A 17044-nucleotide genomic window follows, 5' to 3' on the forward strand; every position below is an offset into this window, starting at 1 on the left:
CCAGTGCACTACAATGGCAGTGAAATAGGGCTACACGAGAGGTGTTCAGATGGGGCAAGAAGGGGTGCCCGCTCCCCATCACTCTCCCAGCTCCCCAGCAAGGTTGTTGCTGGCCCTGAACAGCTGAAGATGGTGTTTTTAACATGAGTCTGTCCTCCAGAAGCGTGCCAGAAGAGCAGCAATACTTAAGGCACCATACAAGCATCTTGCTTCTCTCCTGGTAGGAGTGGGTGCTCCCCACAAAAGCTTGCTGACTTCGGCCAGCCCTCCTATAAAGATGCCAAAACTGAACCCTACTTAGAAATGCTGCCTGCTCCAGCTAAAGGAGCAGCAAAACCCGTGGCTGCCCCACAGCTTTGAAGATGTCAGTGTGGAGGGGACAGCCACCAGGAGCCCACTGCGGAGTGGCAGAGCAAGTCAGTGTTGGTGCTCCCTCTTGTACAGCTATCAGCCAAGGCAGAATAATAACAACTCCATCCACATCAGCCCTCCAGCTGTTAACTCCTGCAGATACACAAATGCTTTGCAAAAGGCTGACGCATTTTACAATTCACAGATACCTAACCAAGACACCAGAGGTACAGGCAACCAGCCTGCATGGCAAAAGAAGAGAGAAATAAGCATAAATTTATCAAAAGCTTTGAGGTACTCTGCACAAACTTACTAACAAAATGTGAAACATAAAGGATAGGCTGATCACGGGCAGAGATGGCATTACTGCTGCTTGTGTTGTCCCTGTTTACTGGATAAACAAAGGACTCCTGTAGATAAACAAAAGATTGTCATTCTAGCACTTTTCCCAGTGCCAGATTTGGAGATAAACACACAGATGAAAAGGGTTTCTTAGAAAAAGCTCGACTGTTTTGGCTCTTGGCACTGGAAATGATAGGGATTTGTGTCAGTGGGGCATTAATCCTTTATAAATGTTTTTTTTAAATAATACATGTGCCCTGAAAGAGTATGTGAAGATTGCCTTATCAAACTGAGATCTAAATTTAACAACTTATTTGGGGAAAGGCATCATTTATTAAGCTGTTGCCAACAGCCCCTCATTCCCAACACAAGCATCCCCTTCCTGTCTGGCTGAATCCCTTCCAGCCCCAGCAAAGCCCATGCTGTCCTACTGAAGACAAAAACAGGAGATCTGCATGGCCCCAGGGCACTGGGATGGTCTTCCCATGGCTGTGGCCAGGCCAGAGCAGCAGCCCCAGCGTGGGGAATGCCTGCCGAGCCTCCTGTCCACAGTTTTGGTGCGGAGCCCAGCAGCAAGGGAGACTGCGAGCAGCCAGCTGAGCAGTCTTTGCTTCTGCCACCAGCAAGTCGATACACAGAGCAGTGTGCACTAAGACATCCCTGTGACTTTTGTCATGGCTTTTGTTGTCATCAGCTTTGGCTTCTGAACTTCCAAGCCAGCAAACTCTGTTCAGCACGCTTCTCTTCAGCACCATCCACAGTTTGCCTTCCTAAGCATGCCCCATCCCTCACCAGGTGAGAGGGACACTTCCAGGTGTCTGAAGCACACCTTGTGTGATCCAGCAGACTACGTCTGCTTTTCAGATGCTGAGTCTTCCTCTCCCTCACTGGGGTTGTGGGGTCCTTTAGCAGCGGGCACATGGGGCTGAGGACTACCTGTGCCCACCTTTAGTCCACTTGTAGTTTACTGAAGCCACAGACCCACACAGATTGATTAAGATCTGGTACCACTGGGAATTAATCCAGGTGGGGACATGGCATGGATGGATCTTCTACCTACCACTAAGCCATACTCATGATTCCCCTTTATCTCTGGCATGACCAGAGGGAACTGGGGCCTCCTTTTCCTAAAGAAGAAGCCTCTGGGCAGAGGATGCATTTGGGGATCTCCAAGGGCTTGGGCTTTACCCCCACCAGACTGGAGGAAACACTAGCCCCGTTTTATTCTCCAGGGATCAGAGCAGTCAGCACCCAGCCTCCTGCAACAAGGAGGGGAACAGAGCTTTAGGGCTTTGCACTGCAGGACCTAAACCCCTTTCTTGCACCGCTGCAGGGGCTGCCCTGGCCCAGGGCTTGCTGACAGCACCAAGCACCTTGGTTAATTTCCCTGCTCAGTGACAACACTTTTGACAGCTTTTGCTATCAAATGAACAATCTCAGACCCAAAATAAATAAATAAATAAATAAATAAATAGAATAAAGCATTAAAAATAGAGACAGAAAAAGAAAATCCTGACGTGGCCTAATTTGAGGTCTAACACCAAACAAGTCTGCAATAAATTGGAAATTTTCTTCACATAGTAGAGATCAATAAATGTAATTATTTGGACTTAAACCTCATGAATTCTGAAGAGCTTCTCGGATTACTTGGAGAATAAGTGCTATTTTATACGATGTCAAAGCTGATCAGAATAACAACGCTTACAGCAAAGACCCCATCAAGAGGAATGAAACCTTACAGTATCTCACTGCGCCTCACACTTCTTAAAGGAACATTACCAGGGCAGAAATCACGTTAAAAGAATTGATGTCTCCTCTCTCAACTTATTAACAAAGCAAGCCGGGCTTGTAAACCTCTCATTGTTGCAGTCTACATCTCTTATCTTAAACCTAACACATTCTTCAAATTTCGTTTGTTTCCCTCGGAGAGTCTGGCTGTTAGCTTTTATGCTTTTCTTTGAGACGGATGGTGAAGTTAGATGGGACCGACTGGCAGAGATGGGGCCCAAATCCAAACCGTATTTCCACAGACCTGTGTTCTGGGATTTGAGAGGAAATAGGATCAGCACTGAAGTCACCCTTGGTACTGGAAAATTAAAATGTCAGCAGCAAGCTAAGTCAAGCACAGGTTTGGTCTCTTTCCAGGACCTTCTATGTAGGCTGGTGTGAATTGGGGTAATTCCACTAAAGTCAAGTTACTGCTCAGCTGGAAAACTGGCATTAGAGGAGAATTTCTCAGGCCTTAGGGTTGAATCCCTTTCACTTCCCATTAATCCTCTGCAGTTCTCCGGCACTGCACAACGTGGCTGCACTGAGCTCGCAGCAGTACAGGAGAAAGTCTGAAAGAAATTCATCCCCAGCAGCAGCCTGAAAGCCCAGAAACCTATGCATTTTAACCAGGGCTATGTTTTGGAGCCAAAATCCCATCCTTAGAGATCAGAGCATTTAGACTGCACTTGCTTCAGATGCAGCAAACAGGATTTTGACCCATTTAGATGGCACCCATCCCCAACTAAGAAGAAAAAAAACAGCTCAGGTTGTGAGCCCAGACCACTCCTTGCTGCCAAACCTACGTGTCCATCCCTGCACACCAATCCCAGGCTCTGGCACCCACAACCCACCACCACTGCCCCAGGGGACTGATAGAGCTGTTGTTTGGTTAATATTTAATTGGACATAAGACGTGATGGCTTCTGTGGTCTCCAAAGGGAGGTGACAAGGCTCCAGAGAAACACTTCGTAAGAGCTGTCCAAAGACTTCATCTGCTCATGTTCACTTGTCCGCTTCAGCAAACTTTCAGAGCACTACGGGCTCTCAATCAGGTGGTGCTCTGACTGATGCAGGGTCTGTGATCTACACCCTTCTCTAAATTATTGCCTTTAGGTCACAGATTCACCAGGGCAAGCTTTTAACTAGGTTCCTCAGCTAGCAGTGTACTCATGGTGACACAAGGCTCAATGTGGGTGCATACTGCCATTTTTTCTGACTTACCTATTTCCACAGTAGCTAGTTTAAAATCAGTAGCAGCAAATACAACATTACAGCCACTGGTAGGGCTCTAGTGCAGATTTACACATATTCCAGGACAAGATCTGAAACACTCAAGCAGAGACCCTGGCTTTTATAGATCTCATTAGGCAAGCTTCATGCCATGCTATGTGTTCTTTTCCACTTAACTAAAACACATGGGAAAAAGTGCTTCCCAGTCCTTTGGCTAGAGCCCAAAGAAGCTGTCACTCCACACATCTGAAGTCTTCATGTGCAGTGACAGGGGCTGGTCAGCATAGGCATGAAGTTGTAAATATGCCAGCAAGTCTTGCTGGTAGAAACACAGACTCTCTTCAGTTTTCTCTACCTGCATCAGAGGCATTCCCAAACGAAAATAAGTGACAAAATCCACAAAATCCACTTTTTTTACTGGTAAAATGGCATCGTTGGCTTCATTCATCCTCCCCACCTGGCTGCAAGGACAAAGAGCACATCCCTGTGAGACGAAGAAAAGGCTGGAAATGCCTGGAATTCCCCACACTTCAGGAAGCAAGATTGAAAAATCTTCAAAGGAAGAGCAGACATGAGGGAGAAGCAAGCTAAGCAGTGCCCATTCATTCCCAGCCACCACAGGAGAGGCCTCCACATCAGGCTGCTATTGAAGGTTCAGGCAGAGGAAAGGGAATCAATTTACTTTGTGCCAGAGTATTTATCTACCCCTGGGAAGTCCTTCATAGCTACGATACTGTGGCAGCTGATGGTGACCCTAACATCCCCTCCTCGAGACTGGACATATCTGCACATGCAAGTTTCACTTCTTGGGGCCAACACTCAAACCATCACCCAGGGTTCGTAAAGTAGCAAGGCTACGTCCATGCTATCAGAAATCCCATATAACAAGGAGCTCTGTGAAATGCCTGCTGCTCACTGGCACTTGGCTCTGGGATGCCTGAGTCTGTATTCAGCTCTTTTCAGGTTTCTCATTCAAAAGCAAAACAGAGAATGTTCCTGCTCGTTTTAACTTCCTATAGCCATTAACCTTAACCCTGATGCGCTTGGACGCGAGGAGGTGGAGAGGTCAAGCAGGCATTTCACCCCTGTGATGCTAAAGCTGCCTGGTGTCCAAGCAGCTTCACCTGGCATCTGTTTACCCATTTCTATCAGCAACCTTTTCACTTTCTCCTCCCCAGTGCACACTGCCTGCTGCTTTACATGGTTAGCCGAGAAATTCCTGGTGCCTTGTCCTCTCCCGTGCACTACCGCAGCCTTTAACCACTGCCAGGTGGAGGGGTCCTGCCCTTCAGCACACCAAGGGCACCAAATTTAAGCACTCCAGTCAAACTCCTCCAGTTTTTGCTGTGCATTTTAGTAGGGCTGCCCCAGGCAGTTGGTACAGTAGAAGTGGAAACAGCCCCTCCATGCAGAGACAACATGATGAGGGATTTTAGAAGGAAAAAAAAAAAAAAAAAAAAAAAAAAAAAAAAAAAAGATTCAAAAGAAATGTTAAAGCAAACACAGGAAAGAAGAGTGTCCAAGCAGATAACATTTCTCCATAAAACACTCTGGCAAACGCATGCTGTTACTGGTGTTTCTGCTGGTTGCACTAACTGCTCTTCTGAGTCACCAGCTTATCATCTACAAATGTGCCTGATAAGTCAAACAGTCTGAAATGCTTGGTTACAAAAGCCCTCAGGAAGCGGGAAAACAAATCGGGTAAAGCAAAATTAATGGAAAGGAAAAGCTTTCTGATTTTATTTCAGTTTTAAAAGGAAGAGACCCAAAATGCCACAGATAACCAGACCAGGAACTTCCAACCTTGTGCACTGCACCAGTTTTACCACATTGATCATATTCCTTCCAGACTTGGGCAAATGCCTCCTGTAAGCAGAGAAGTGTGAAAGATGGTCCACGACCTAACTGCCCAAAGCAAGCCCTTGACAGCCCAAGGGGAGATGCAGAGCAAAGGTCTCTTTATTTTTTAACGTGGCTGAGGTGGGAATCGGGTTCAAGGACTGACACAATCAATTAAAACACTCTGATAAAATTAAAATATGACAGCTGATACCCGTCATTAGAGATTACATCTCATAGGATATCCACAAGGACGTCCAGCTGTGTGAAAGAGGTCAGCTTTCCCAAAACCTTGGAGATGGCAGGAGGGGGGAAGAACATCCCATTTCTCCATATGCACAGTTCTTTCTGTTTCTGTTGTGTTGTGTTTTTTTTTTCATCCCCAAACAAGTAAATTGAGTTTTTCAGCAAATAATGACAGAGGATCATTGGGGGATAGATGTCAGTAGCATCTCTTTATGTGTGTGTTATGCTCTCCTTTCTATTATTTCTCTTCTACATCTACTGTTTCAACCTGTCTGCATTACAGACAGATACTGTGTTTTGTTCTGCGGAGATCATTACATTTGTAATTGGAAAGCTCAAGAAATTTTTCCCTCACCCCTTTTCAGGAACAGCTGACAATAGAAACTTTGGTGTTAGGCTGTCATTCAGATTCTGGGAAAGGAGATACAGCTATGGAAACAACCTAGATTTTTTCCCTTTCTCAAAGTACAATTAAGAGCTGGCAAAGAGGTTACATTTAAAACCCTGAGTAACTGGGACCAGGGTGAGCACAGCAGTGGTAGGCAGAAACAGATGTTCTCATTGAGTGAGGAGCAATCTTAAAATCCAGCTGATGTTTAAATGCAGATGATTTTCTTCTTGCTGTCCACTGTAGGCCACTTCTGCTCCAGGGTTCAGCTGAGAAGGAGAAATGTCCTTCAGCAGGGGAGTCTCCCATCCCTGTGATGCTGAAGCACAACTGTTTCATGGTGTCACCCCTCTCTGCGTTGTACCACATCATATAAATGGGGATTGTTTGCATCTGGCATCAATAGTTGCCATTTTGCCCTGTTGCTGTGCAAAGCATGGAAGGGGCAACTTTGGCTAAAGACAGGGTCTGCTGGATGCTCTTGTTCTGCCAACAGCTGTATTTCATCAGCCTAAGTAATTGCAGTAACCATTAGTAATAGTGATGTGTATTTGGTATTCCTTCCATTACTGGTTTCACCACCTGCTGCTAAAAGCCTCTGAGGGTATCAGTGGAAAAACAGAAACAGTGGAATATGGAGAGGATCCTAATGGAAAGGTCTGCCCCAGGGGAGGTAAGGAAAAGAAATTCTCCTGGGTATAAAAAGGGAAAGGTGGAATGGAAACAACGTATAGGAAAGTTTTCTGCTCTATGAAGAAAAAAAAAAAAAAAAGGAAAAAAAAGATTAAATTAGGGTTTTAGAGCCATTTTTATGCAAACTAAATTGAAAATTGAGGGAAAAGAGCTCTCTGCCTAAATGTGGTGGAAGAACAGTGGAAATACTTAAAGACTTCTGTATGGCTGAAATATAGCATACAGACTGAATTGAGGAAAAGAAGAAAACATTACATAATAACAGAGAATTTTCTAATGGGAAAAAAATATGAGAGACATTATGTAATAACAGAGATTTTTCTAATGGGAAAATATAAGAGTTTCATCAGGAAAAAGAAGAGAGGGGAAGTGAGAAAATCTCACTGCATCACTGGCCAGCTTAGAAATCTTCTCCAATACCTGTTGTATTTGTAATTTCTCATTAAAAGTCCTGTCCACTTGAAGGATAGCGAGCCACAACTTGGGCAATGTTCCCACTGTCTCTTCAAACCAATTTGAAGCCCAAGCTGCAACCCGTTGTGCTGTACTTATTTATCACATGTTTACAGCAGCCTGCCACGCGTGCTGAGCAGTTTCCAAACACTGAGGAAGGATGGAGCCAGCTCTCAAAATATCATATGCTGAATATAAGCAGAGAAGATGACAGAGGTTAAGAGAAGAATAACAATTTGCAATTTAGGTTTAAAACTCATCTTTAAACTCAGGCCATCGCTTTGGCAATGTAAAGATGACTTCACATAGTCAAAAATGCAACCTACTGTTAATTTATGGCTCCTCCACATTTCCAAGAGAGCAAAAAGAACTTTTTCTATAACTGAAAACAATCCCCAAAGTACAGATCTTTTTGGTTCAGAGTGAACAACCCAGCAAAAACATGTCTCCAAAAGGATGCTAAAAGTAGAAAGAGCAGTGCTAGCATGCATCCAATGTTTCTACACATCTTTGGGTTTTTCTGCCTTCAGGTGTGCCCTAGGCAGACTTTCTAGCTGTTTAGCTAGGATTTCTGCTTTGCCGGCAATGCCAAGATGTGTTCTTTGTGCTCAGCACCTGTATGATGTGTTACTCCCTCCGGGACAAGAGAATGCTGAGTTCACATCAAGACAGGGCTAAGGGGATGATCTGCATTAGGCACACAGCCCGTGGTGGGCTGTAGGCTCCCATGCAGATGATAAACTCGCTCTGATGGTAAATGCACCCTGATGTCAACAAGCAGGATGACATCTGCTTGCACACAAGCATCCAGACATGCTGGTTCTTCACCAGAGCCACTGGGAGGAGGGTGTACAGACATCACATAAGGCTGATGTAGAGTCCACATGGATCCTGTTCACCTTCCTATGGAAAGGGAAGGAATCTCTTGGAAGGGACCATCCCTTTGGGGGATGGAAGGGATTGAAGGGACCATCCCAACACCACACCATGCCCAGCCCTGCCCTGCAAGGTTGGCCCTTGCCTCCTAGCTCAGCAAGCTGTGAGACTGTCCTACCGTGGCCCAAATCCCATCACACCAAGCAAATCTGCATGACCAAGCCCTGTCTCAGAGTATTTTTCTAGCATATGCTGCTGTAGCACGTGTGGTTGTCAGCCTGGGATCCTTGACAGGAAACCAAAGAATTTCACTGTGTTCTCTAATGTAGTGATTCATCTTTTCTCAGGTTTCATCTATTATTAATTGTTATTATTTCTATAATTTGTTAAGCACATACAGCATATTTCTACATGCACAAGACTAAATTATGGCCCTGCGCTAAGAGGCTGTATTTTAAATAGACAGATTTTCTCACAAACTGCTGTGAGCTCACCATCATTTCTGCAATATTTACAGTGTGTCTTAAAGGCCTACCACCTAGATCTCCGGCTTTCTTTTTTATTTTTCAAGACATTTCTTCTCCATGTGTTTGCAATGAGATAAAACAGACTTAGAAACCTAATGAATCTTTGAGGAAAAAAAAAAAAAAAAAAAAAAAAAAAAAGCACTTTCAGTGTTTTTTTTTATTAATCATATGATTTCCCAGCCGATCGCATGATATCTGAAGAACTATGACAGTCTCATGAGAAAACCTGATGAAAGCTGATAGCGGTGAAATGGGAGCACTGCTGAAGCACGATGAAAGGAAATACCCCATGTTTGATTGATGCAGTCGTGTTTCCTATGCCGCAGTTCATGCTACGTGAGGGTGTGTAGAGGCAATGCTCTCTGGTATCTCCACTACACCCTCAGTCAGCCCACATGCTGGGACTGATCTGGACAGATCCACATCCATGGCTCTGGGCTGGGGGGGACCAGCCCCGGAGGGTTCCTGCCCGCCCTCACCGGGTGACCACAGCATCTCAGGATGCGTGCAGTCCTTGTGCTCTGCGAAGCAAAAAATGACCCAAGCTCTGAGGCAAGGAGCACGCTCATGAGTAGGTGTTTTAACTTACTGCCTTCACAGTCCCTGAGCCAACTATTGGAGTTTCTGGTTCAGAGGTTCCCTCTAAATGTAATGAGTAGAGGAAATTATTTCCATGGCCACAGACTGGGCCTGCTATGCTAAAATGTCCAGAGCAGAAAAGGAGCTTGTAGCTAGGAGTAATGATGAATGTGAAAGCTGAGGTCAAAGAACGATATTGCAGCGGCTCCGTGCATCACCCACGGGATGCGGGAGTTCTTTCAGTGCCTGGAGGAAGGAAAAGCACTCACACCACAGTGCCTGTTCCTGCTGGCCAAACAGCCCAGCATAGCGCCTCTCGCTCTCCCAGCCAAGAGTGGTACTATAAATGAGGCAGGAGAGAGACCTGTGGTTATTTATCGTTTTAAAATGAACTGGGAATATTGATTATTTTTCCCCCTTTCTTTCTGAAAACTCGATTAAGTCGGTATAACAAACAGCTCTGCTAATGGGCCGTGTCAGTAACTGATGTCCATCCTGAGATGAAATGAACTGCATCCTGCTAGGCTTGTTTCACCCCATTGCTTCCTGCTCCAGCAGCAGTCCATGTACTGACTCGTGAAGCCTTTCCAGACTCACTCCTGCAGGGTTCCCTGGTCAAAGTGGGTGTCAACATTTTTTTCTGAAGGTCTGTGGTGCATGTAATGAGCCGAGCTATGTTCTTGCATCTGGCAGAGACTCCTGATCTCATTTAAATAGTGCAGGGCAGCTGAACACCTGCCAAAGGCCTAGAACTTTCCATGGGAGATCCCTTCCTGTACACGCTCTACTCCTCATGCTTTAAGGCACCTCAGAAAAGTCATCCCTTTCACCCTGAAATTCAACCCCAGCCACCAACTCTTTGGTGCCCGCACTGCAGTCCCGTCACAGAAATTGGTCCCTGTTTTCTGAGCCCAGAAATGGCACCAAACCGAGTGGCCGTGTGCCTAACAAAGCTACAAGAGGTGAGCAGGTTCATTGTCCTTCTCTAGCTCCTGCCAAAACCTCCCAGAAGCATACCTGCTGGGTTCCCGCACATAGCTGTGACTTCAGCCTGTGTTCAGCATCCCCGAGGGGAAGCAACTGTCAGCCTCATAGAAAAAAAAAAAAAATATATATATATATATACACACACACACACACACACACACACACACATATATATATACATATATATATATATATATAATATATATATATAAATATAAGATGCTCCATAGCATGGACTGGCTTTGTACTGTCCATAGCTGCCCCAAGGCCTTCTGCTGGTCTGTGATGTGAGGCTGGTGGAAATGGACACAACCACGAAAAGAATCACAAGCTGGGGGTGTTGCTTGCACACCTAAAATTTGGCACGAGAACCAAGGGCCTGAGGGAAGCAAGGAGCACCTGGCTCCCCTTCCTCATGACATTACGGGGGACAGAAGCAGAGAAATGGGTGCCAGGCTGAGCTGGTGGGGCTGAGGTTTTCAGTCATTTCTCTGAAAGAATTACAGAGAATGGCCTTGCATATAAATTACAGGAACACACAAACCAGGGCTTTCTGTCTCTGTCAGACATCCCTCGATAAGCAGTTGTGAAAAATACAGCAGCCACACAGTAATAAAAAACAGGCTTACATTTGTCACCTCATTGAATCCAGAACAACACATATAAAATACAATGCATCCTTTTCCAGGAGGCAAAGTCTTCCATGGCACCTTTGGGCCAGGTTCAGGCTCAGCGAAGCCTCTGGAGGCAGGTATAAGTTACTCACACACCAAATACTTCCACTAGCGCAGTGTTCAGTGAATTCCCCTGCCTGCAGGGATTTGGCCTGCAGCCATTTCCATCCTGATGGTGCCAAATTCTGCTGTCTTCAGCGAGAACCCTGAACACATTCTCAAAGGCAGAGTTTGGCCTAATAGTCAAGATTAAAATCCTTTGAATGCAAATATTTACCAAGGAATGCATAGATTAAGTCCCTAATTTATCCTTTAGGAAGTGATGCTCAGGGCTCAGAAAGCATGGAGACCTTCCAAACTCACTGAAAGAACATTTCTCCTATATGTCTTCAGCTCTGTCAGCACCGGAAAAAGATGCTCACTGGATTAAGTTACATGGCTAACTGGCCTGCTTTACTCCAGGGCAGTGTGTCTCCCTCAGGGGACTGATCATCACTGAATGATACCTGAGAACCACTTGTGTGTGCTTAATTTTGGTTTCCTATGGGTAAGGCTTCGTGCTGTTATCTCAGACATTGCGGTGCTCCTCAAAGAAATACAATGGAGATGATTTCTGTGATTTTAATAGAAAAGGATTTGAATTCCTTGACCAATCACGTATTCACAAATGCTTCAGCAATGTTAATTAGATCAAGTGGAGAAATAGTTATGTAAAAATCACTTCAAACAAAAATCCAAGGCTGTCCAAGACTACACAGAAACTGATGGATGACCTCCATTGCACTTGACACCCACTCCCCACATCACTCGGACCCTGAAAGTCCCCAGTGCTTCCATACCCTAAGATCAGACCCATGTGTCCCCTGCCTTAGCCACGCATCCTTCAAAGGACCTGCTGGGGATGGAGAGAAACACACTTCTCTGGGGAAGAGAGGCATCAGAACAGGTCAAGGCCAGGAAGGTGGGAAAGCTGGACAGGTGTTTCTAGAAATTTTTATGAAAGTTCAGCTTTCCATTTGAGTAAATATTTGTGTCAGTACACAATCACAGCTGTCTTCCTCCAGTGCTCCCTGGTAATGCCATCATTCATATTCCTCTGCACTCTGCTGTGTTTGATGGTTAAGAGCCTCCACAGGCTCCTCTGCACGTACCACTGAAAAGGGGTTACTCCATGCTCTGGCAGAGAGATGGCATTGTACTGTGTATATTTACATTTTTTAAAAAGATATTGCTAATGCATTTCAGTAATGATAATTTAAAAATAAATAAATAAATAAATCTTTCTAGCCATTACAGTAATGGCTTTGAGCTAATTGCTTGCATTTGCACTCCAATATGGTACTCCCCTCTCTGACTCATTTCCATTTTTATGCAGATAAGCTCTAATCAGCTTGCTTACTAGACTTTTATCTCCCAGCTCTTAAGGACCAGCTGTTGCCTGCCTTACTCACTCAGGTAGGAACTTGCTCCATGGACTGCAGTATGGCCACTCCTGGAGGAAGATGCTTCTTAGCACAGGTAAAATTTCCAGACTCCAGCTTACGCTAGATAGGCTGTGCTGGGAGATGCTGGGTGTGTTCAGTGTCTGAGGAGGCCCGCCCTAGGTGCTGCAGGCAAACAAAGAGGTATCCCCTGAGAATTTGCTTTCACACAGGGAGCCTGGCCTTTGTGGTGGGGTGACCCTGTCCCCAAAGCCGCTGGCTGGTGAAGCATGAGGTGCTGGTTGCCATATTAGCAGGCCACGTTCTCCACAACTGCCTGTGCTACACTTGGTACAAATCAAAAAGGGGGGCCCAAGGTTGCTTTAAATTCTTTTGAATTTCCCATTCGACGAGTTATTGGATCCACAGGAAAAAGATAAAGGTATGAAGCTAGAAACTTGTTTGGCAAGCCTACAGATAAGAAAGCCTGTTCCATAATGGATAAGCTGAGGCCGCAGCCTGACAGGATCCATAGCAGCTGGCAGTCCTGCTGCAGTAACTATGGGATGACTTCTTTTCTCTTGAGCACCGAAGCAAAAAAAATGTGGATAGGACATACATTTTGGAGTCACCTTCGAGCATTTACTGATGAACACAGTGACTGATTCTGGTCAAGGACCGTTGCACTTTTCACGGGGAGCACAAAGCCTATCAGAAAGTGTCGGCTGGCTAAATGCTGTAAAGCTGCCTCTGCTCAGAGAACACTCATACCAGCGTGGAAAAACTGCGAATGAAAAGCAACAGCCCTTGAACACATGGGAGGAGAACTCTGAAACATGTGGGACGCTGATCTGCAAAGGAGGGGGAGATACTCCACCGCCTGCCTGATGTTCACGTGCTCTTTTTCCATACACAGTCAGGCCACACAGAATCAGAAGGCAGGAAGGAGGACCTGCCTGAAATGAAGGTGCACGTGATACTGGTATTTTTCTTCTCCAGGGTGATTTCTGTGGGGTCTTGGCAGTCTGGCATCTTTTACTGTCTGTAAAGCAGGGATACATATGGAGTCTATCAGTTATAACTAATTCATGCCTTCCAAAGACCTCCAAGTACCCAAGCCTATGTAAAGCATTGTGACTGAATGCAGAAATAACACAATTTGTCATTTTTGTGGGTTTTGTTTTCTGTTTTTGTTTGTTTGTTTGTTTTGTTTTCTCTAGAGGTCTCTGAACCTTCAGCACTCACAGAAATCATCTTATAATTTCACCCATCCAAATAAGCCATGGAGCCAGAGGGGTGAATGTTGTCAGATTTTTGACTCTGCCCAATGGCAGCCAGAGACCTAATGAAACATATTGTTTTTCATTGCCCTGCCCAGCACACATGAAGCACAGACAAAGTACAGGAAATGTGAACTGTACAAGTGTAAGTCTTCTAGCCAAGGAGGTAACTCTGCTCATGAAGGCACTGTTTTTCACAAAGGTCTCAACAAGATCTGGTGAAATGTCCATTGCAATTATCCTTTTACTCTATCTGCTTTTATTAGTTCCACCAATAGCAGAGAATTATTAACACCTGAGCATCTGTGTTGCATCTCTACTTGGCCACTGTGAAGTCCTAGTAGCTACCATGGGGAGGGGATCTGTTCTTGAAATACCTGTCCATGTCGCTGTCAGACGTGAAGCTCAGGCTTGGGCTTGAGTTCTCAGAGCCAAATGACCACACTGAGGTGGATATGTAGCATGTTTTTTTTCTGTTGGGGGAATTTCAAGTGATGCCTCTGCCAGAAGAGCAGGGTTTGTTCTGGTGACCTTCCCTTTCCCTTCAGCAACTCAGCTGGTTGTATTACTACTAATATATTCCTAATATCCCATGCTATACTCAATATTCTCCCCATCTATTTGCACATTATTTAACAGTTCCTTCCTCCTTCACATTCATTCATGACTTAGAAAAAGCCTTCCCGTCCTTCTTCAGGCAAAACACCCACAGATGTCCCCGGGAACTTTGTCCAAAGGTTGCGGTGTCTGCTTCAACACTGGACATAAACTACATGACTGTACTCCTGAAGTACAATTACTTTATTCCTGTGCCCAACTGCAAGCATGTGACCTTTTTTTTTTTCCACTTGTGAACCAGCTAAGGGAAAAATTAAATGAGTATCTCATCGATCTACATTCCCAACGCAGAGTTTGCTGCTCCAGGTCCCTAACTCTGTATCTCAGCTTCTATCATATATCAGGGCTCTTGCTGCAACAACGGCACAACCATTCTTAAATTAGCTTTCCGTGTTGGTGTTTAAATGAAAAGAGACATCTAATTTGTGAGTGAAAACATTTGTCATTTCTTAGGGGGATCCAGACACACAAAATACAATTAACATCTCTGAAGAACGCTACACAGAGGTTCAGAAGCAGCTGACAGGGAAAATGAAATGAAAACAAATAAAATCAGTTGTTCTAATACCATAACTCGAGTGGCAAGTGTAATCTTCTCCTTTTATCTGAGGTTGGAATTGCTTTCCTGCAACAGCTTTCATTATGAAAATGTGGCACTTCTCAGCACCAGAATATTAAGACAACACATGCCCACAGGGGCCCAGATCATTTTAACGAGGAACAAACAATACAGAATGCAGCTTTTATGTTTTTTCTGAGCTAACACCTGCTTTGCAGCAAATGAACAATGGTAATGATAAGCACGACAACTCACACATATCTAGGCTGAGATGCGTGTCGCTGGCATCTTTCTCTTCCTTTCAGCATAAGAAGGGTCTGGTGATCAGTGTCATTTTTAGGGTAGCCAAAACCCTTGGCCATGGGCTGAGGAAAAGGTCTGTGTTTCTTGGAGATGTGAATCTTGTGGGGTGGTCCTGAGCTTCCCAAGGGACTGAGGGACCTTCTGTAACCTGACAGCTTTACAGGTGTGGGGAGGAGGACACGGCAGGGGCACAGAATGATTTGCATATTGGTGATCCTGCCTGAGACAAGGCAATGGGCTCCAGGACCTTTCTGCAGCACTACCAGCTCTGTATTTCTGTGGAGCTATGCACTAGACCTGCTGCAGGATGGCTCTGTTGCTGCACAGGGGATTCCAGACGGGGTGTGGGAGGAGGAGGACTACCCAGTTGATTAAAGGCCTGGAAATTAAAGGCCAAAAGCATGAGATGTGGGAGAGCCAGAGGCACAATTAACCTGGTAACTACAACAGAAATATTACTGTAGAACAAGCCCAGAGAATTTGCAAGTAGCATCTCCAGAGAATCTAAGCGAATAACATGATCTAAGGATTATTTTTCCTCTAGTTTAGGACTGAATCACAGTTTTTGATATGGCCAGTAGGGTGACTGCCATCACCTAGGTAGTGACTTGCACAGGATTTGCAAGGCTATAAAGCCCGGACACTTGGAAAGGGCTCGTTCTTGGAGGAAACTCATGCAGCTGAGAAGGCAGCCTGTGATCCAGAGCTTCCTTTTCATGTCCAGACCCTAGAGCTTACAGGTCTCTTACAGACCTCATGCCCCCAGCTCAGGCTATAAAAAGGGTCACACTTTTAAGCTGTGGAAGTTCCCCGGTTCAGTCCCTGGTGTTAGCCAGCACAGCAGTCATCCCAGGCACATTGCTGCTGTGTTATTTTTGTTCTGGGGATGAAAAGAGGATTAAAATCTTCAGAGCTGCCATCTCAGATTCTTTTGGTAGGAGTCTGCTCATTTATGCAAACAAAACCTGCAAAGCTGGAAGGAGATTGACGCATAAGATTTAGAGCAAAGTATGGAATAATGATGCTGTGTTTTGCCAGATAGCAAATCTATGTGCTTCTCACTTGGCAACCAAGCAGAGACCTTAAAGAAGATGGAGGAGAGCAAAAAGGATGCCACAATTCACCCACACTCATTGAGACGGAAAGGATAGAAAGACCCTCAGGGCCTAGAACTGACAAGATAAAGAGGGAATATAAATAACTTCAATTAAGGACAGGTTTTGAAAATAAGTCTAATGATTTCTGTGCCTTCATGTTATTTCTATTTCCCTTAGGCACCCTGCTGTATTTGGTGGGGTGGCATCAAAAGTAACAGAAGACAACGAACACTATTTTCCTGTTGCAGGACTCTCTGGTTTTCCTCCCTCAGTTTCCTTGGAACAAAATCTTGACACTTCCATTCTCCACAGCCCGTTCTATTTCTCCCTTCTCAGAAGCGGATTTCAAGGTTTTCTGGTTATATAAATTCTAACAAGGAAACTAAAGTAGTGGAACCCACTTCTGAAGCATGCACTATAGACGGCAGCTCTCTCTCTCTCCCCTTCTCCCTCTCTCTTCTCCTTATTAAGGTAGGAAACCCTTTGTTCCTTTTGGAAAATTATACAAAAATATCTTTGCAAGACACGGGATGCATTTTTACTTGGTCTCACAAAAATTATCACTCAGAAATGAAGATCTGTTTCAGGACTGCACACTGAATATCTACATGTAAACTAGAGAATTTCAGGGATAATTTTGGATTTCTCAGAAATGACTTGAAACAGAATTTTTTGTAAAAAGACCGACTCTTGCATGTGCTCTGTTCAGTATGCCAAGAACTTATTAACTTTGCTTTATCCATCACAAGATATGACATAAAAGAAAGCATGCCACAGCTTAAATGAGGGGTGTGTGTTCTGTAAAAAAAGT

At 44.8% G+C, this 17044-nt stretch overlaps 1 long non-coding RNA gene across 1 annotated transcript in view; it reads right to left on the reverse strand.

The window, feature by feature from the left end:
- The window catches only part of LOC137853821 (uncharacterized), a 35935-nt gene that overhangs the window by 17195 nt on the left and 1696 nt on the right, over positions 1-17044 (reverse strand). The window lies entirely within an intron of this gene.

Source organism: Anas acuta, chromosome 3 (genome assembly GCF_963932015.1).
Source record: "Anas acuta chromosome 3, bAnaAcu1.1, whole genome shotgun sequence".
Classification (NCBI taxonomy): domain Eukaryota; kingdom Metazoa; phylum Chordata; class Aves; order Anseriformes; family Anatidae; genus Anas; species Anas acuta.